General features: G+C 39.5%; 1 protein-coding gene across 1 annotated transcript in view; it reads right to left on the reverse strand.

The window, feature by feature from the left end:
• The window catches only part of cttnbp2 (cortactin binding protein 2), a 252003-nt gene that overhangs the window by 121923 nt on the left and 107932 nt on the right, over positions 1–22148 (reverse strand). The gene's annotated exons all lie outside the window — the stretch shown is intronic.

A 22148-nucleotide genomic window follows, 5' to 3' on the forward strand; every position in this document is an offset into this window, starting at 1 on the left:
TGCTTAAACTACATATCTTGGTTTTCTTGTTCTGAATTCGCACAACTCTTTGCATAAAGAAGTGCTTTCTGGCTTCAGTCCTAAATGCATTTCCCACTAATTTCCATTGGCACCCTTGAGTCCCCGATTCACCATTGAGTTGAAAGTAGCCTGGTGGATTTACTTTATCAGTACCTTTGGATATTTTGAGGATATGGATTAGGTGTGCGCGCTGTCTCCTATCCTTAAGACTAAATAGGTTTAATTCTCGTACTCACAGAGTTAGACATATCCTTAAGTCCTAGGATGCACTTGGTTGCTTTCCTCTGCATAGCTTCAAGTGCTGCTATGTCCTTTTTGTAGCATGGAGACCAGAAATGCACACAATACTCCAGATGTGCTCTTACTAGTGCCTTATATATTCTGAGCACAACGTCCCTTAATTTTATTTCAACAGTTTTTACGATATAACTGTGAGGGATGGCACACGTTCTTACTTGGTCGGGACACCCTTGAGGTGGAAGGACAGGGGGAGATGCTAGATGGAAGTGAGCACAGAAGAGGTGGACAGCCTTTTTGAGTCCCATGGGGGTTGTCAGGGGGAGCTGCAGGATTTGGGAGTCCTTAGGGCTCTAACTGCTTCGGAGCTGCAGAGTAATGTCACTGGCAGTACTCATGGGGATTAAATAAAAAAACTGCCTGTCTCACATGGATGAGTCAGAGTCAGAAGGGAGGTGGATAACGCTTGCGAGGAGGAGTGGAGGAGGTAGTGACAGAGAGAAAGAAGACAAAGAATTGTGCCTGTGCTTGTGCGTTATTGTACTATGTTCGCTGTGTTGTTGGGAAATGCTTGATAAGGAAGAGCTTTCCACAATAAAAGAAACTTTTCACTTTATGCTTTTAACTTGTGTCTGAGTCTGCTTGTGCTGGGTGTTTGGGGAGCTGGAGAGTCCCCTGGTGTCCACTATAACCTAACATGCCTTTTAGATAGCATCTGCACATTGCTTAGATGATGAAAATAAGCAGGTTAGAAGGTGGTTGGACAAGACATTTCTTTGCATCATAAGATGATGAATTACTCTTAAAAATTTAAATCAGAATAGTTTCCATATTTACAGGCCTGGTATTGATTCACATAAAAAGAAAATCATTCAGCTTTCCAGTCATCCATTACTGATCCCATTTAATTCAGTTCTGGGTTGCAGAAAAAGAACACCAGAAAAAATGGTTTATTGTGGTAGTTAGATGCATCGATTGCAAGTCTCACAAAAGGGTATGTCACAAATAAACTGACAGCACAGTATGTCTGCAATTTTGTCAACAAAATGTGACAGTGCACTTTTAAAACAATTGCATGTATAACCTTATTACTTCAGTTCTTTAGGAATTCAGCACATTGACATGCATTTTTTTCAACATTTCTCTGAATTACTTTAAAATGTCTTTTTAATAATGCTCAGAACGAGAGATACTAAATAAATACGAATATATATTTCTTTAAACAAATTCAAATGTTTACTTTCTGAGCACTAGCACCTAATAACAGATTCAAGACTGTTACATGCTTTAGGTTCAGTTTAATCTGGCAAGCTGCCTGAACTTATTTCCTTGGGCAGAGTGCTGTATAAACTTAATGGAGGAATAAGTAAACTAGTACTGCATATCTGCTAGGGTGCATGGAAAAAAAAATTGTCATTCTGGAAACAATTCACTTCACCATAGAAGGAGAAGATAATTGAGCATGAGGACAATATGAAAAACACAGCCACACTACTCAACTTACCTCCTTATTAATACGGATTTCAAAAGACTAGCCCATAATTGGCTGCAATTTACAAATCCATCCATCCATCCGCAGGGGTCTGCTGGAGCCAATCCCAGCCAACACAGGGCACAAGGCAGGAACCAATCCCGGGCAGGGTGCCAACAATTTACAAATCTGAATATGTAATATTATTTTTAAAATGTAGTTATTCATCCAGATATTTCCTAAACAGAGCCTACCCTGCCAACATTAACCGCACCTACCCTGGACGAGGCACAACCATCTGTTGCAGGACACGACTATCACACTCACTCATGCCAAGCCAGTGAAGAATTTACATGTTATCTGTTATTTAATATACTAGGGATGTTAATGATTTACCACATTACCTTCCATTAACAGTTTAAACCAAATAATGTTGCCAAGTATACTCTGATTTACATTTGTGTTTAATTATAATGAATGAAATGCAGTGCCTGCTGATTTACTCACCCCAGTGAACTGGATCTCGATAGCGTATTTCTTAAGTACATTGCAAGTCTCTGTCTAATTCTAACTTTACATTTAGCTTAACCATGAGTTGCCAGCATGAAACGCAATTCATATTTTCCTTGTATGTGGATGAACACTTCTGTGCAAAGACAATGCAATGCAGACAATCATTTTTGTGTGTCTGTATTGAATGTGGATTTGAGGAACGACAGAAACATGCATATGCATGTTGTGTGGCAACCACTTCAGTATGATAGGACTACTATCTACTTTAATCTGACAAGAAGATGATCCGCCCTTACACATATGTGTAGATCTGTGTCAGCTGGGTAATCTATGTTTTCTTAGCATGGTTTTGCTGACATTCCTACCGTCTTATCTGCCTATCAGATACTTCTGAGACATCACCACTGCAGTCTTACAGTGACTGGTGCCCAAGTGTGTCAAGCACACACATGCTAATTACTGATGTGTCAGTGATCATTCCCAAATAATAAAAGCAGCAGTTATGCTGTCAGTGTTTTTTTTTTTTTTTTTTTTTTTTTTTTTTAAGTGGAGCTAGCTGCCTTCTTCATTATAATGCCTTTTAGTATCAGTGAGTTTGTTACTCATATGTTTTCTGCTTTACAGTTTTTGGTTTTTTTTTGCTCCCTTAAGGGCTTTTTTTTTAGTTCATTCACAGGGCTACTGCTTTAACTTTCTTCTGCTGGTGCACAAGCAGTGCTGAAAGGGTTCACACACCACAAGCAGCTTTCCTGCTTCATCCTCCTGTCACTTTTTGGGAACACTGTGTGGCTTACTGGCACATCCTGTGCTTCCAGCAAACTATAATTTGTTTTATTTTGTGTGTGTGTGTGTGTGTATGTGTGCGCGCACACAGCTAAGTCCTGTGCTGAAATGTGTGGGAGTCATGACAGTTTATAGTCTGCTCACGTGACTGATTCCCGCGCACATCGGTGTACTCCTAGTACTGAAAAAAAATGAAGAAAATGTCTTCAGTACTGAAAAGAGATAGTTTGTAACACAATTTCACTAAACTTTAAAGCAAACTCTGACACACAATGCATACATAAAGTCTTTTATGAGAAATGTATCCTTGCATTATCTTTTCAATTGTTAAGCAAGATGCTTGTTTTAATAAATAATGGTTATTAATTAAACAAATGGGGCAAATTTGCATTTCTAATATACACATACATGTGTGGGTGTGTGTGTATGCATATATGGAGGATGATTTCTTGCCTAGATGGGAGGCCATAGTGTAAAAATGGCGGGAGTTGAGACTTGACCTTGCCAGAATGCCTTACATTCTTCACCCTGGCACTGACAGAAGGGTGATAAGTGAACTGGTCGAATGTGAGTGTTGGAAGCAGCACATACCCCCACATATAGGTTGAAAGTGTTAATAAATAATAATAATTCATTACATTTATATAGCGCTTTTCTCAGTACTCAAAGCGCTACCCACACAGGGAGGAACCGGGAAGCAAACCCACAATCTTCCACAGTCTCCTTACTGCAAAGCAGCAGCACTACCACTGCGCCACCTGTGAGGATGGAGTGTTCATCCACACTAAACCCAGCTGGGACACCTGCAGGGTGGCATGGGACTTGGAGTCCAGAAGTACAACCCTGTTGGGGTCTTTGGGTGTTGCAAGGGGGAGGACTAACCTGGTTTCCATCTAATACCAGGAGCATTCCTGGGTCCAGTTTAAAAGAATCCCACATCCTCAGCTCAGGGAGTTAGACTCGGGAGGCAGTGGGTAACACTCAAATGGAGATAGAAGAAAGAGAATATGTTTTGAATATTTTGGCTGGCGTTTAATTAGAAAAGTGTTGATGGCAAATAAAAACCTTTTATGTGAATCCGTAATTGTTTTGTGTAATATTGTGTCTGTGGTAGTCAGAGTCTCAGATCCCCAAACTCAGACAAAACTTCACAACAGTCCCAGTTTCAAATAAGCTATTTTTATTATACAAAAAATAACCTTTTACAGGCTCTTCGATAAATCGTTTACAATAACGGAGCTTCCTTTCTCAGTTTCCAGGTCAGTGTTGTCCTATTCAACTCCTGACTCTGACTTTCCTGGGTGAAATGAAGGACTCCTTTCTAACCAGACCTAGGAGTCTAGGTTTCAAGCACATCAGCACAGTGACAGGGGAGTCTGCCCCCACCAGTGCCTTCTAGCAGCACCTAAGGACCCCTACAGGGCTAGCAAGCAAAACTACAAGTCTCAAGCAGCCCTGTAGGTGCCCAAACAGGAGCCATAATAGAGAGATGCTGCCACTCAGTGTACTGGGAATACATGACCCCAGATCTTTCTCTGTTCTTCAACTAAGGGAAGGCTGCGCAGGGTAAGAAAACATTATCAAGTCCAGCAGACATGCCAGCGTGCTTTCCATTGCTATATATACATATAGTTTGTATGCATACATACATACATACATGATAGCAATAACAATAACACAAAATGTTATTTTTATTTTTTTTTTACCACTTGACTCCAAGCTTTGGAAATTTTAGAACCTTTCTTTCTTCTATTCCATCCCATACTGTACTCCTGAAGTAGATCTCAGAAAGGCAAGCAGGTCTTGAATATTGTTTTTGCAGTTTACGGAAATCTTCAATATGTACAGTATATGCCTTACTAATCTGCAATATAAAACACGTAAGTGTATGTTGATTAAATAAAAGAACCAGAATTAGTCTGTTGCCAACAAATTTCTAGTGTATCCAATATGAAGGGTCTATATTTTTACACAGGAAATGATAAAAGATTGTACCCTAAATTTAAAAATTAAAGTTTACAAATGAAAGTAGAGAGAGAGTCTATTCAGTTCATCTACTGAACTTTAATTTAGTTATCATAATCTCTCAAGTCCATATCCCTGGTTTAGAACTCAAATAAGTCAATTTCTGGTTAAACTGAAATCTCAGAGCTCCCTTAGGGTTTAGCCCAGAGGTGTGCTTTTAAATTCTTCTCTGTAATGTACATTTTATGGAGGCAATATGTCTCTTTGTAACATGATGATCACAACTGCATAGCATACTTCTGGTATTCATGTTAATGCCTTTCTGAGTTCATAACAATATGTGCTAATTTATATTCTATAGATTTTACAATACAGAATTATTTTTATTACAGTATTTTATTGGTTCTACAAGTTCTTAGTAGTCAGGGAAACCTTGTGTCAACATTAACTTGTAAATCCTCCTCAGAGCTACCATAGTTTCTTTAAGTTTCTTTCAGTTTAATGTCATAAATATTTTAACAACCATAAAGAGTAGTGGCTTTTTACAACAAGAACTACATATTCCAAGAATATGTTGGAAAATGTTCCATTCTTTTTTTAAAATACCTGTTATTACTACTGAATTCCCTGCCCATTAACTATGATATACTATATATATATATATCCATCCATCCATCCATATTCCAACCCGCTGAATCCGAACACAGGGTCACGGGGGTCTGCTGGAGCCAATCCCAGCCAACACAGGGCACAAGGCAGGAACCAATCCCGGGCAGGGTGCCAACCCACCGCAGATATATATATATATATATATATATATATATTGTGACGGATGGCCGGGGCCCATGCCTGGCTGGGACGCACCTTCATCACATGTGCCAGGAGGTCAAGGGTGGGAAGCCCATTATCTCCCCCTGGACGCTAGATGGCAGCCTCCCTGGGTTGCAGCGGTTGCAGGGCTTCATGGGGGTTGGAGTTCTGTGCAGCTCTGTGGGGTTCCGCATGCGATACCAGGGGGTGCTACAACAGGAGTGGCTGGCCCCTTTTTGGCAGTGGTTTCACCTTACCTGGTAGTGCAGGCAGATGTCGATAATTTACCATCTGGAGCACTTCCGGGTACCCAATAAAAGGGAGCCAGCGACCACCACTCTGAGCCAGAGTCGGGAGGGGGAGGACGACGCTAGACGGGAGGAGTGGTGGTGCCAGAGGAGTGTATGTCTTGTCTTGTGTTGAGTGCTTTTGGGACAGTGTATTGCCTGTTGGGTTCACAGGGAAGACGTGCCCCACAGGTGAAAATAAATAAAAGTCTTTGTGCTTTTACACATGCCTCAGTGTTAGTCTGTGTCGGGTCGGGCACAATATAGCGCCTTTTTACTACTATATATATATATATATATATATATATATATATAGACTTGTCCAGACACCACCAGTCGGAGACCACATCTTTATACAAAATGCACGTTTATTCACAGTCCTCCTTAAATCACAACACTTTCCCGCACAACACATTGTGCCTCTAGCCCCAGTCACCTTTCTCCTGGGCCTTTCTCTCACTGTCCCTGGGCCTCCTTTTTCCTCTCTCTCCAGGAGCTTCGTCCTACTCCTGCTCCCAACTCCAGCTCCCCGATTGGAGGAAGGCGGCCCCTTTTATTCCTACCCAGATGAGCTCCAGGTGCTCTGCCTGACGTCACTTCCTGGTGTGGCGGAAGCATCAGGAGAGCACCCGGAAGCACTCTTCTTCAGCGGTCCTTCTGCAGCTTAATTGGAGTTCACCTGTGGTAAATTCAGTTGATTGGACATGATTTGGAAAGGCACACACCTGTCTATATAATGTCCCACAGTTGACAGTTCATGTCAGAGCACAAACCAAACATGAAGTCAAAGGAATTGTCTGTAGACCTCCGAGACAGGATTGTCTCGAGGCACAAATCTGGGGAAGGTTACAGAAAAATTTCTGCTGCTTTGAAGGTCCCAATGAGCACAGTGGCCTCCATCATCCGTAAGTGGAAGAAGTTCGAAATCACCAGGACTCTTCCTAGAGCTGGCCAGCCATCTAAACTGAGCGATCGGGGGAGAAGGGCCTTAGTCAGGGAGGTGACCAAAAACCAGATGGTCACTCTGTCAGAGCTCCAGAGGTCCTCTGTGGAGAGAGGAGAACCTTCCAGAAGGACAGCCATCTCTGCAGCAATCCACCAATCAGGCCTGTATGGTAGAGTGGCCAGACGGAAGCCACTTCTTAGTAAAAGGCACATGGCAGCCCACCTGGAGTTTGTCAAAAGGCACCTGAAGGACTCTCAGACCATGAGAAAGAAAATTCTCTGGTCTGATGACACAAAAATTGAACTCTTTGGTGTGAATGCCAGGCACCGCTCATCACCAGGCCAATACCATCCCTACAGTGAAGCATGGTGGTGGCAGCATCATGCTGTGGGGATGTTTTTCAGCGGCAGGGACTAGGAGACTACTCAGGATAAAAGGAAAGATGACTGCAGCAATGTACAGAAACATCCTGGATGAAAACCTGCTCCAGAGCGCTCTTGACATCAGACTGGGGTGATGGTTCATCTTTCAGCAGGACAACGACCCTAAGCACACAGCCAAGATATCAAAGGAGTGGCTTCAGGACAACTCTGTGAATGTCCTTGAGTGGCCCAGCCACAGCCCAGACTTGAATCCGATTGAACATCTCAGATAGATAGATAGATAGATAGATAGATAGATAGATAGATAGATAGATAGATAGATAGATAGATAGATAGATAGATAGATAGATAGATAGATAGATAGATAGATAGATAGATAGATAGATAGATAGATAGATAGATAGATAGATAGATAGATAGATAGATAGATACTTTATTAATCCCAAGGGGAAATTTATTTATTTATTTTATCTCCAATTTATTTATTTATTTTATCTCTGGAGAGATCTTAAAATGGCTGTGCACCAACACTTCCCATCCAACCTGATGGAGCTTGAGAGATGCTGCAAAGATGAATGGGTGAAACTGGCCAAGGATAGGTATGCCAAACTTGTGGCATCATATTCAAAAAGACTTGAGGCTGTAATTGCTGCCAAAGGTGCATCGACAAAGTATTGAGCAAAGGCTGTGAATACTTATGTACATGTGATATCTCAGTTTTTTTATTTTTAATAAATTTGCAAAAACCTCAAGTAAACTTTTTTCACGTTGTCATTATGGGGTGTTGTGTGTAGAATTCTGAGGAAAAAAATGAATTTAATCCATTTTGGAATAAGGCTGTAACATAACAAAATGTGGAAAAAGTGATGCGCTGTGAATACTTTCCGGATGCACTGTATATATGCTTTGTCAATACCGGGGGCCGTTGCAGCACCTCACACTCCCCACACAAATTCTCACAGACACAAGTCCCAGTATGAATAAAAGGTTTATTGGGAGTACATCTGGTGCTAGGGCATAGCCCGATGGAAGTACTTCTGATTCAATCAGAGGCCCCCAACAGTAGGGATCATGTATCCCTGCAGCCCCACCTGGTGGAACTCATGGAATCCAACAAGGTTGCTCTATTGGACTCCAGTTCCCAATATGTCTTGCGGGTGTCCATAATGGTCATGTTGCCCAGGGAAGGTGCCATCTAGCATATCTGGGTGGGGGACTAGCCTTGCCAGCTTGTATTCCCCTGTCCTTTCATTGTATTGGCCTCGCAACTGGGTAAGAATCCCTGTCTCTGCATGCCATCCATTATAACCTTCAATTACAAGATGGAGAAAGAATATTGAAGAATAAGCGCAAATGGATTTAACATTGGGAATTAATAACAAAAGCAGAAACTCATTGTAGTCAGGCATTTCTCATTTAAGTAACCATTGGATGGCTGGCACTCAGGTCTTAATCTAGGATCCTGAGGTGGTTTGTCATGTGGTGAGTGCGGCAATGTGCTGTATCAGTGCATGCTCCTAACCTCCTCCTCCTCCTTTACTGCCTGTTCTGTTTAGCATGGTGTCTCTTTAATCAATCTATGATCAAAATGGTACTGTATCAGAAGCGCTCTCCATTGAGTATTTACACAACAAGTACTATAAAAGCAAAAAAAATAACAATTCTATATTGTCATCTGTTAGCAAAATACGTCAAGCTAAGTTCTTTGCTACACGAATTAACATGTTTTCAAAAACATAACATAAAATAACACTCTCAGTCACACTTAGCCCAGTTCTGGTTACAGAGTGCTGGAGCCTACCTGGTCAGCACTGGGCGCAAGGCATGAAACAGCCCTGGACAGGTCAGCACTCCATCAGTATAGACAGTGCAACTGCCTGGACCAGTGCAGCATCTCCTCCTTTAAAATCATTTGCCAGAGTGAAAATTCAAAAACAGCTTTTATTATTATATGCCATGTTCTATGGCTGTATACACACACATTTCTTACTGACCACCTGATGGCATCTGACAAGTTACTTTAAGAAAAGTTGGAAAGAGCCTTAAGATTTCAAAAAGATTTCAAAACCAAAAATGAGTATGCTTTTTTTTCTTTTTTTTCCTTAAGAGAGGGGATACATATATTTGTGGTGGGGTAGTTTATTGAGGTCTGCTGCTGTGATTTTTGTGTTATGGATTTCAATATCTTTTGAAAAGTGAAATGAACTATATACCAAAATGGAAGTTGAACCCTTGGCCATCCAGAACCAAGTGTGCAACTATCATAACTTTCTTGGCAGTCTAGAATGGCTTCACATATTCCATGGATGTGGAGGAAATGCAGTACCAGCTTTTGACTATTTGTGTCATGTCCTTGTGCCTTGGTTTGCTATTGCGGAATGCAGTTAAGGCACTTGCACTCGTACAAATGATTTTATTATTTGAAATTTAGGGAGTGATCAATTCAGACATAAATGTCAATTATCTTTTTAAATGTTCATATAATCTAATTAGAATACATTAAAAATACTTCAATATATGCTGTCTTGATCCAGTAATTCAATTTGTCTCTTCCATCAGATGTGGCTACAGTTTGATATTTGGGGTTTATCCTAATGTAACATTCAAGCACAGACAGCATACTGTAAGAATGACTTTTCTGAAGTGCAAACAACATGTCTGTAGTCTTAGTAAAGAGAAGATGAGCCTACTCTGAAAACAGTCTGACTTGAAGGAGGATGGCATTTGATGACTATTTTTAGATCCGCTTTCATTGTAGGTGGTGCAGGTGAACTTGGCTGCTGTGCAATGACTGACATCTCCCATAGGTTTGTCAGTAGACTGCTAACTCTGTCTTTGAAGGTGTTCCCAGATAATCACATCACTTCCCATTCTGCTCAACCCTGTTAAAATTTACATTGAAAGCAATAAATGAAAGGTATAACTCCTCATCTAACAGATCATTTAGTATTTTTTACTAAAAGGCCACTTTCCTAAGCATTCTTCTGAGGAGATTCTTTAATCCTGCAGCAAATGTTTTTTTCTATCCTGGGTTATAGCCACAGTCTTAAAGCAAGCTCTGCACAATGCTGACATTTGACCTGTGCATTGCCTTGCATGGGCGTATGAGGATGAGGATAACCTTCTGGACTCTACTAAGGTATGTGATACCACCCCATGATGGGACACTGTCTCTAACAGTATCATCTCTTTTTTTCCTCACTGTACTGAGAAGACATGCAGCTGAACCACTCCTACACTGTCCCAAGAAGAAGACCTTATGGTCGAACCCCAAGAACATTAGTCCCTGGAAAAAGGCAACTCAGCTGGGATTGCAACCCCTCTATGAGCTGATACATCCAGTTTAAAAGGCAGCACCATTCTGCTGCACTCCCAAGTTCCTATTTTTGTATAATTATTTGGTGTTTAGCATTAAACGGGGTAGCCCTGTTGGCCCCTCAGCTTTTGTTTGGGATCCCTCTGTTCCCATTCACAACATATAGCCACATCACCAACAGTGAGTTTTTCAAACAAGAATAAGTTGCATTTCAGTCGATTCCTGCCAGTTCCCTCCAATTGTTTTGTTGTATATTATAAAATAATTCTTCATTAATATTCTGACTATGCCCAAATAATGTAGGTGCTTATGAGTTGTTTGGAGGTCCATCCCACCTTCACTTCATCTGTCCAGAATTTGTTATAATATTATGTATAATATTTAAAAAGATACATATGGTGCTTTCCTGAGGAAAGCTCTCTGTTTCATTGAGGCCATAATCACAAAAGACTTGGAAACTTTAAACACCTTTGGCCGAGATAATAAGGAACAACTTTCTCCCTGCTAGGGGGTCACAGAGCATTTTCTTTATTTTACACAAAAATCCATACAGGAGGGAAAAAAAAGCTTTTCCCTCCTCATACTTAAGTTGTTATCAAAACAAGAGCACTAAGACCATTTAATTTGGCTTCCCTGGGGCTTTATTGATATTTTAGTTTTTTGATAAATTGCTATATTAGACGGAGAACACAGCATTAATCAAATATTGAACACTAAGACAGCATAACTATACTAATGAGAGGTTTGAAGATACAAAGAAACCTCAAGATTTCTTGTAAATAAAACATTTAAGAGCCTTTACAGTTTATCCCGACTTGTCTAATATTGTACTGGTTATGTTATTAAAAGTAAAAGCTGTGAAGGAGATTGTGAATGGACCCAGCTAGGGTGGTTTGTGCAAAATTTTTTTCCCACATGGGAAAGAAGAATAAAAACTGGGCAGCATATTAGGGCATTAAGTTCCAACAGTATGCTAGGTGGCAGAGTACCCCTGGGGTTTCTCTAGTTTAGACTCCTGCAGAATCGTGTGGGATACGTAATTTGATCATGCAGTCTTGTCTTGTTACCTATCACCTTCCAGAGTCACTTGCCATGCCTCTCGCCTTGATCCCCCATATCTCTTTAGTGGCTCTATATATCCAATGCCCAATGTTTTCTTGAACCTTCCCGGCCTTGTAAAGTGTAGCACAAATCCTGTGTAACATTTTGCTGACAATCACTCATCCAGCCCTGCCTATCTCCAGAGTATTATGCTGGCTACTACAATACAGTTTGCATCAATGACCACCTGTGTGTCGTATAGCTGGGACTTTCATATACATGCTCATTTACACTTGGGGCAATGATCTTTATGCATGTGCTAATTTGCATGAAGGCAGCTCACTTTAACATTACCTCATGTGGAGTGGCAGGGAAATGTATAAATCTAGCACTTGCTGTAAGGGTGTTCAAAGTTTGATGCAAAATTTGAGAAATGTTTTTTGTGACATACCCAGATTATTACTATTGCAAAGCTGCATTTTCCCTGTGGCTAAAAAAGTAATAGTACCAACACTTTCATTTCTGCTGACAGTGCTAGGCTTCTCTGTGTGGATGGATCGATCGCAAAATGTACAAGATTTGTTACAAATATGCTGTCAAATTGATATCTTTTTGTGAGTTCATTGCTATCCAGCATTTCAGAAACATTCAGCCTTTCCTGAAACAGTCACTCTCACAGCAGACCAACTTAGAGTCAGCAACCCACCTAACCCACACATCTTTAGATTATAAAAGGAAAGTCATGGACACATCTCCTATAATCTCCGCAACAACTGGGATTTATAAGAAGAAGCAATCCTACCTACTCCTTTACTTTTCTACCAGGTTGGGTAGTTTTATAAAATAACAAGTAGGATGTACTTTCTACAGTGCCTTTCTATAGTGATAATTACAGTATGTTACACTTTGAGCCCATGCAAACTGAGTGACTTATTGAGGGTCGCAAAGTTGATATTAACCAGGAACTAAAGTGGCAACCTTGTAGTTTAAAGTTCACCTCCTTAGCTACAAAACCACAGCACCAGCAATATTCAGTCCTGAAGCACTGTCATCTCCACCCCCACACCTTCAGCTTGCTCACTTCTTCCAGTGGTATGTGTCTTTACTCAGTCATGTTACATACCAGGTCCCTGATGTTATTTATTTACCACTATCAAGTGTTGCAGTCTTATTATAGAATCAACCTTTGGAGGAACGCATATCTGAGGTGAAAAGGTTCGGGGAACTTAGCCAGCTCTGGGAGCCACATTAAAAGTTAAGGGCAAGACAACAAATAAAAATAAGCAACAATGACTTGTCATTATTCTTTACAAAATATAATACATTAATAATTTTTATTCAGTTTGCCCATAATCAGACTATCATTCAAAATCTCATGCCAGATATATTCATTTATCAAAATCCTTTATTCTCAAGGTTAGTACAGAAATGAGAGTGTTTTTACTTCTTTCCAAATGAAAGGTAACCTTCAAAATGTCCACAGTGAGACTGCAGGGAAAAGAACTGCTCAAAAGTATTTATCACCAGTATTACAAGATGTCTGGATATTAATCCTTATAAATCTACTCCATGTCAAAAAGCACTGTTTAAAATGCACTCAACAGAAGAGTAAGCAGATAGACAGAACAAATATAATATACTCAAAAGTGCTTAATCTATTTCAGAGTAACAGCAGGGCTGGAGCCTGTCTGCGAAGCATAGGGCTCAAGGTAGGATGATGGTCTATGAAAGGGCCCACTTTATAAATGAGGAACCTGGTCATTAGTAAGGTTGGAATCAGGAGTAGATTGTATGGAGGAGAGGAGAACAAGTGGAATGAGTAGGACTACTTGGAGAAAATGGTAATATAGGTAGGAAGTGGTGTCACTTTGTGGTTCCTCTTGGACATGTGAATCAGTTCTCTAGCATGCTAGTGTGGACATCATTATTTTATTTGCAGTAGTGGCCAAAAGTTTCAGCAGTGACACAAATGTTGTGTTTTGCAAACTTTGCTGCTTCAGCATTTCCAGATTATTTTTTGCATGTTTCTATGGTATACTGAAGAACAACTATAAATATTTCATAAATTCCAAAGGCTTTTATTGACAAATACATTAAATTTATGTAAAGATTCAATATTTACAGTGTTGACCCTTCTTCTTCATAACTTCTGCAATTCACTCTGGCATGCTGGATAACAGCTTCTGGGCCAAATCCTGACTGATGGTGATCCTTTCTTGCCTTTTTAGTGCTTGGAGTTCATCACAATTTGTGGGCATCTGAGAATTGTTCACAGGTTCTCAATGGGTTTAAGATCCGGGGAGTTTGCCGGACACGGGTCCAAACTTTCAATGTTATGATCACCGAGCTACTTCGTTATCTCTTTTGTCTTATGTTAAGGTGCTCCATCATACTGGAAAATACACAGATCATCACCAAATTGCACCTGGATTCTTGGGAGAAGTTGCTCTTGGAGGACATTTTGATACCATTCTTTATTTATGGCAGTGTTCTTGGGAAAAATTGTGAGTGGACCCACTCCCTTGGATTAGATGCAACCCCGTACATGGATTGTCTCAGGATCTTTCACTGTTGGCACGATATAGGACTCATGGTAGCGTTCACCTTTTCCTTCTCCGGACAATGGATTTTCAAGATGTCCCAAACAGTTGGAAGGAGGACTTATCCAAAAAAAATAACTTTGCACCAGTCCTCTGCTGTCCAATCCCTGTACTTCCTGCAGAATTTCAGTTTGACCTTGATGTTTTACTTAGAAAGAAGTGGCTTCTTTGCTGCTCTTCATGACACAAGGCCGTTGTCCAAAAGTCTTTGCCTCACTGTGCGTGCAGATGCACTCACGCCCACCTGCTGCCAATGCTGAGCAAACTCTGCACTGGTGACAACATGATTCTGCACCTGACTCCTCAGGAAAAGATGGTCCTGGCACTTGCTGGACACTTTTAGCTGATCATTTTGTGCCAGGGCCAAAATAAGTCAAAATGGGTTTTTGTGATAAAGTTCACTTTTTATGCTAATAAAGCTTTTTAAAATGAATGAATATGCATCTGATCCTTCTGCACAATAATTCAAAAACAATGTGAATTGCCACCACAAAAACTGAAGCCACATATTTTGCAAAACACATCATTTGTGTCACAGCCAAAACTTTTGGCCACTACCGTAGATAGCCCCTAGGACTGGGGTTCTCAACTGAGAGTAAGGGGTAAATTTCATCTACTCAGTGGGTAGATTTGCTTAAAAAAGCTGAGGTCGTAAAGACTTTAATTAGCTCCCAAACAGGACATGAGATATGCTCTTTCAACAGCTACATCAAGAATATCCAAAATCGTAGGTGAAAAGTAAGAACAAGTGTCTCATTAGAACATTAGAAATCTAGACGAGAACGGGCCATTCAGCCCAACAAAGCTCGCCAGTCCTATCCACTTATTTCTTCCAAAAAAACATCAAGTTGAGTTTTGAAAGTCCCTAAAGTTTTACTGTCTACCACACTACTTAGTAACTTATTCCACAGGTCTATCATTCTTTGTATAAAGAAAAACTTTCTAATGTTTGTTCTTTACATCTTGCGTGAAGAAGGGGCCTGAGTTGCCTCGAAAGCTTGCATATTGTAATCTTTTTAGTTAGCTAATAAAAGGTGTCATTTTGCTTGGCTTTTCTCTACATTCATAATGGCTAACACGGTACAACACCCTAGTACTAATATTTGTTCAAAATTTACCCTTAACAAGTTTCCAACTGTGCCCACGTGTTCTTGATGAGCTCATTTTAAAATAGCAGTCTTGATCCACTGTACTAATTCCCTTCATAATTTTAAACACTTCAATCATGTCACCTCTTAATCTTCTTTTACTTAAACTGTATAGGCTCAGCTCTTTTAATCTTTCCTCATAATTCAACCCCTGTAGCCCTGGAATCAGTCTAGTCACTCTTCTTTGGACCTTTTCTAGCGCTGCTGTTTCCTTTTTGTAGCCTGGAGACCAAAACTGCCCACAGTACTACAGATGAGGCCTCACTAGTGCATTATAAAGGTTGAGCAGAACCTCCTTGGACTTGTACTCCACACATCGTGCTATATAATCTAAGATTCTGTCAGCCTTCTTAATTAATGGCTTCTGATAGTGCTGGGCGGTATACCGGTTCATACCGAAAACCATTTTTTATTTTTGTTATGATATGGATTTTTCTTATACCGCAACACCAGTTTAAATTGCCTAAACAACGTTCAGAACATGGCGCAGCGTGAAACTGTTTAAGGGGGGACCTTTTTCACTGCTACACCGTTAAACAGATACAACGGAGTACATGCATTAGTGGAGGTTTTGCGCTGGGGCTCTTTTTCACTGCCACACCGCTAAATAGGCATGCAATGGAGTACATGCGGTAGTGGAGGTATTGAGCGGTGAAAATGGACAGAGAACATTCCGAAACTGAAGCTGCAGCAGACGATAAAGTTGAGCATGATGACACAGAAGAACTTTTGCCGAAAAAAAGGAGTCATGTTCGTTGCTTAGAGATACTTTGGTGTTAAAAGGTCGAATGTGGACCATTATGTTCAAATCTGTGAATACTGTTTCTATACTACTGGATAATACTGCAAGCCAAGTTGTACTTGTTTTATTTTTTTTCAATACAGTGTAATGTACCTGGGTACTGTGTAATAGTGTGATGACATGTTGACTTTATTCTCGACATTTCTACTTGATTCTCGCCGTTTATGTCAAGATTAAAGTCGACATGTTGACTTTATTCTCGTAATTTGTCATTAAAGTAGAACATCGTAAACTAAACTTCATTGTAAAATGAATATTTAATTTACTAGATTTTCTCAAACCCCGTCATAAGTTATGTAGCACATTAAATGCTTTGTGTTAAGTGTTCACTTAGCCATGTTAAATCGCTACATGCTTCTTAAACTGACTTCCTCTTGTACTGAGGAGGCACAGGCAGCGATCACCACACAGAATACATTCACTTCATGATATTCCTGCTCTCTGAACATTTAGCGCTATATAAATGTAATGAATTATTATTATTATTATTATTTAGAATGCTAAGATAAATACTTGATATAATTTTCATGATGAAATGCATTAAAGCATGTATTAATCATGTGGGGGCACGGTGGCGTGCAGGTTGCACTGCTGCCTCACAGCAAGGGTGTCCCGGGTGTTCCCTGCCTTGAATTTGCATGTTTTTCTGGTGGGTTTACGTGGTGTGCTTCAGTTTCCTTTCAAAGTCATGTAGGATGTGGGGTTTTGTTACGTTATATTGACCCTGCCAGTGTATGTTTTGCTCATATTCACCCTGCGATGTGCTGGCGTTCAGGATCTGGTCCTGCCTCGCACACAATGCTTGCTGGGATGAGCGCAACCTTGAATGGATGGCATAATTAAACATGTATAACGAAGATTTTTTTAAAGTTCTGAACACTCCGTGGTCTAAGTTTATAACTAGTTTTAATTTCACAAAGACGTTTATTGTGTGGTGATTGGTTAGGTGGAGAAAGAAAAAGGAAGGATAGGAACTGGGGTTTTGGTACTTCAGACAGAGACAGCACAGATGCAATAAAGAAAGCCCACTCAGAAGAACATCCATTGAATTCTGTGTTCGTGTCTCTGACCACCAGATCACAAACCCAACATTTACACAATATTTAAGTTAAACCTGTTCGATACCCATTCATACATCCAGTTTTTTGGAGCCTCGTCACACCTGCCATAAAGTTCTCTACACTGAACGCACACCTGGGGACTCCTTACTGCAAGGGAGCAGCACTACCGCCACACTACCGTGCATGTTTAATACCTGCTTTAATGCATTTCATCATGAAAATGATATCAAGTATATATCTTAGCATTCTAAATTTTCAGAGAGCAGGAATATCACGAAGTGAATGTATTCTGTGCGGTGATTGCTGCCAGCGCCTCCTCTTAGTGTGGAGGATGTCAGTTTAAGAAGCTGCGTAGCGATTAACAACTGGGTCTGGGAACAATTAACACAAAGCATGTAATGTGCTGCATCAACTTATTACGGGGTTTGAGAAAATCTAGTAAATTAAACATTGATTTTAGGATGAAGTTTAGTTTATGACATTCTACTTTAATTATAAAATAAACTATGAGAATAAAGTGGAAATGTTGACTTTAATCTCAACAAAAGCGTCAAGATTAAAGTGGAACTGTCAAGAATAAAGTCAACATGTCAACTTTATTCTCGACATATTGTTTTTTTTTCTTCCCTGTGTCCGTTTTTTTTCTTCTTCACTGTGGCCCTAATACGATTTCGTAGGGCTATACCACAAATAGCATTATAAGTGCAATTTGCAGTTTTATTATTTATGTACAGTATATAGCTTAGCTTGAAGCAAGGTCCATATTAATGCAATTTGCCTTAATGATGGTTCAGTTGGTAAAGATGTCATCACCAAGTTGCACTTGTTTTATTTTATTTTTATTTGGTGAATACTGTGTAATGCACCTTGAAGTGTTGAAGTAATAGTATTATTACTTGAAGTTGCACTATTATTTATTTTATTATTATTTATTAGTTTAAATATTATGCAGTTTAATGATGGTAAAGTTGTTTAAAAAGTCACTTTAACGTGTCAGTGGACAGAGATTGTTAACATTAACAGAAAGTGTAGTTGGTTTACAAAAAATATTTACTACTTTTTCCTTTTCTAAGACATGTTCAGTGCAATACAACTTTTGACTAGCACCTCTGGATATTTTACTAAGTCTAAATGCCTCTTTGGATGGTTGAAAATATGTTGTCAAAATTTTAGTTTAAGTTGTTTGCAAAATTTGTTCAATAAAAAGGTTCTATATTTTGACTGCAACTGTCATGCAATGTGATTCCTTCTCTTCATTAGTGCCACCCCGTTGAAAACTATCACTTTACAGGGCAATGCAAACCTGTATTAATACTTGTGTGCACATTAAAATGTTTTTTTTTGTACAATGTACAATTCTCATGACAGTGGAATAGGTTATTCTTAGCCAGTTTACTGCAGTAATTGCAGTGGAAAATGTGGTTAACATCCACTCATGCATAGGAAAAAAATATCATTGAATACCGTGAAACCGGTATAATTTTGAAAAATGCCATGATATAGAATTTTGGTCATACCGCCCAGCACTAGCTTCTGAACACTGTCTGGAGGTCAATAGCTTAGTGCTGTCTGAACACTGTCTGGAGGTCAATAGCTTAGAGTCCACTAGGACTCCTAAATCCTTCTCATGAGGTGTACTCTCGATTTTCTGATCGTCCATTGTGTATTCAAACCTAACATTTTTACTTCCTATGTGTAATACTTTATATTTACTGACATTAAATTTCATCTGCCACAAATCTGCCCATGTCCTTCTGTAATGATATAATGGATTCCAAATTATCTACTAATCCACCTATCTTGGTATCATCTGCAAACTTAACCAGCTTGTTACTTATATTCCTATCTAAATCATTTATATATATTAAAGATAGCAGCAGCCCTAGCACTGACCCCTGTGGAACACCACTCTTAACATCAGCCAGTTCTGAAGAGGTTCCTCGCACCATCACCCTCTGCTTCCTGTGTCTAAGCCAATTCTGCACCCATCTAAAAACATCACCTTGAACTCCCACTTCTTTTAATTTGATGCCCAACCTCTCATGTGGCACCTTATCAAATGCTTTCTGAAAGTCCAGATAAATAATATCATAAGCTCCACTTTGATCGTATCCTTTTGTTGCCTCCTCATAGAATTCCAGCATGTTAGTAAAACACGACCTCCCTCTTCTGAACCCATGCTGACTGTTCAGAATAACTCCTGTCCTTGCCAGGTGCTGCTCAATATTATCCTTAATAATTCCGTCCATTAATTTTCCTGTGATGCATGTTAAGCTTATGATGCATGTTACGCTTACTGATTAATGTGTTGTCACTGACTTAGTGTGTTTTGTTCTAGTATAACGGTACCTTCTCATCATTAGTTGTTTTTAAATAAGTGAAACACCATTATTAGTTGCTATTATTACTGTTAATCAAACTCATAAAAATGTTAAAAACAGTATATTAAAACTTCCCCTTTGTCGATCCCTTCACTATTATACTAGAAGTATAAACTCAAAATACTGAACAAAACAGAATAGGGATGAATCTACTTTTAAAAAGTTGCCACGGGGTAAACAGAGTGAAAAAGGTACCCCTACCCAAGAATCTTTGGATTTATTCAATTATTTTGTTTCATTGTTTTATTTATTGACTCTTTCATTGTTTACTTACTTTGTGTGTTTTTGTCAATGAACCACCTTCAAGATACTAATACATGACACCAAGGTGTCACAGTTGTTGCCTTATAGATCCAGCATCTTATTTCCATATGCCATGCTGTATCTTGTCTGTATGAGGATTGCATCCTGTCTGCATGTGAGTCTATGTGGGGTTTCCTCCAGGTACTCTGACTGTCCTCCCTTATCCCCTAAGACTTTCGGGGTAGATATTAGTCAATTCCAAGCTGGTGTGGGGATGGGTGTGTGTGGATGTCAGTGTGAATGGGCCCTGTGATGGACTGGCACTCTGTCCTGAACTGTTTCCTGCCTTGTGCTTACTAACTCCTCCATAACCCTGAATCACTTCATATATACCATATATATAAAAGGCACCTCTGTCAATCTGGCAGAAACTCTGCAAATCATCCAGTCATTTGCCAGAGACATTTTCAAATTAAATGATACAAAGGCTAAAGGCACCACCAAGCTTCATGGGACTTCCACTACATACCACTGGCTTAAAAGGACAGAATGAACGGTGCCAGTCATGTCAAAAATGATACACAGGCACAGGCAGAATCTTTTCTCATATTTAGCTTCCTATTATTAGTTAATCATTCATATTTTTTGATTTGGGCACAATCATGTACATGCAGCTTTTGGTCTACACAAGGAAATGCAGTAGCAGCTGGCATAGAACAATGGCTTTAGTGCAATGCGTCAATATTCATAAAAATTGTGTTTTTTCATGTTGCAAACAAAAACTGTTTGGAGATATGTTAAATTAGCTTAAGATAAGGTGCTAATTTATGCAAATCTCAGAAGCACTTGGAAGAGATGCAGCTAATTATTTACCTTCAATGTCCAGCACTGTCAGTTATCATTTATAACGTATTCCAGTTAAATGTGTCTGCAGTCACCAAAGAAATTCTTACTGAAGATATTATAATGGTGCTCAGGCCAAACAACTTTCTTTTCAGTGGATTTCTATGTATTTTATTCAAGGCTTGTTCCTATGGCATCATCTTTCATTCAGCTCTGTGTTCAGTGCAGAAAAAGATTTTTTCACTAACACCACTAATAAAGACTTTATTTATAAAGCATCTTTTATAAAACAATGTACTGGCCAAATTATTTATCCTTTAAATACTCCCTTTCATGTCAGTTATGCCACATCCTTTAACCATCTAATGTTGTTGGTCTACAGGACTCCACACATAGGACTGTCACCACACCAGCTCTTTCCTTCAGCTCTGTACTGGTTTTCTTCTCCCTTAGAGAATGCTCCCTCCATTCATCAATCAGTACTATCCAAGTGTTTCAATTCCTGTGTTTGTTGATCTTATTATAGTATTGTAAATGACTCACTTACACACTCAGTTTGTACAAGTTTATCTATTCAATTAGCACAGGCTTCTTTAAAAATCAGAATGGGGTGCAGCACTTCTTTCGTGCACAACTCAGCCTTGATGGACAAAGACCAAATGGAAGGTGACATGAACTGTTGTACTGTTGTGCTCTAAAAATGTTAAAATGTTAAAAGAAACCGTTTTGCACACGGGCTGCTAGAATTTGTGTGAAGGGTAGTCTGACAGCAATGGTTACTAGATGCTGCAGAGTAAAGTCAGTAATGGAAGAAAGCTGTTTGGGAGAAACTGAACAAATTTTGCTATTTTAATGTTACAAATTGGGCATGGATGAAGGTGCAGATTCTGCATTTTATTGTTCTGTATCTTACTGTTACAAAGCTACAAAAGCCATACTATTGCATTAATTACTATCTATATAATATAATCCAATTTCTGTCCATCCTTCAGCTACAGTTTAAATGAAATATACTTCCACTGCCTGGGCAATTCATTTAAATTAGCTGATTCTTCAGCACTTAAGATTTAAATGCTACACTACTAGTCCTTGATTTATCATGAAGCAGACCAGCTTGTCATTATATATTTAGCTGATGCCTTTATCTCAAGGTGACTTACAAGAGCAGTATTTATTATAACTGTTTACTTGTATTTATTTCATAACTGGAGCAAAGGCAGTTTAAGAGACTTGCTCAGGTTTGGCATAGCAAGGTGGAATTGCCCTGGTAATCCTGTGGTTTAAGGCTGTATCTATC

The sequence above is a fragment of the Erpetoichthys calabaricus genome, chromosome 1, assembly GCF_900747795.2.
Source record: "Erpetoichthys calabaricus chromosome 1, fErpCal1.3, whole genome shotgun sequence".
NCBI classification, from domain to species: domain Eukaryota; kingdom Metazoa; phylum Chordata; class Cladistia; order Polypteriformes; family Polypteridae; genus Erpetoichthys; species Erpetoichthys calabaricus.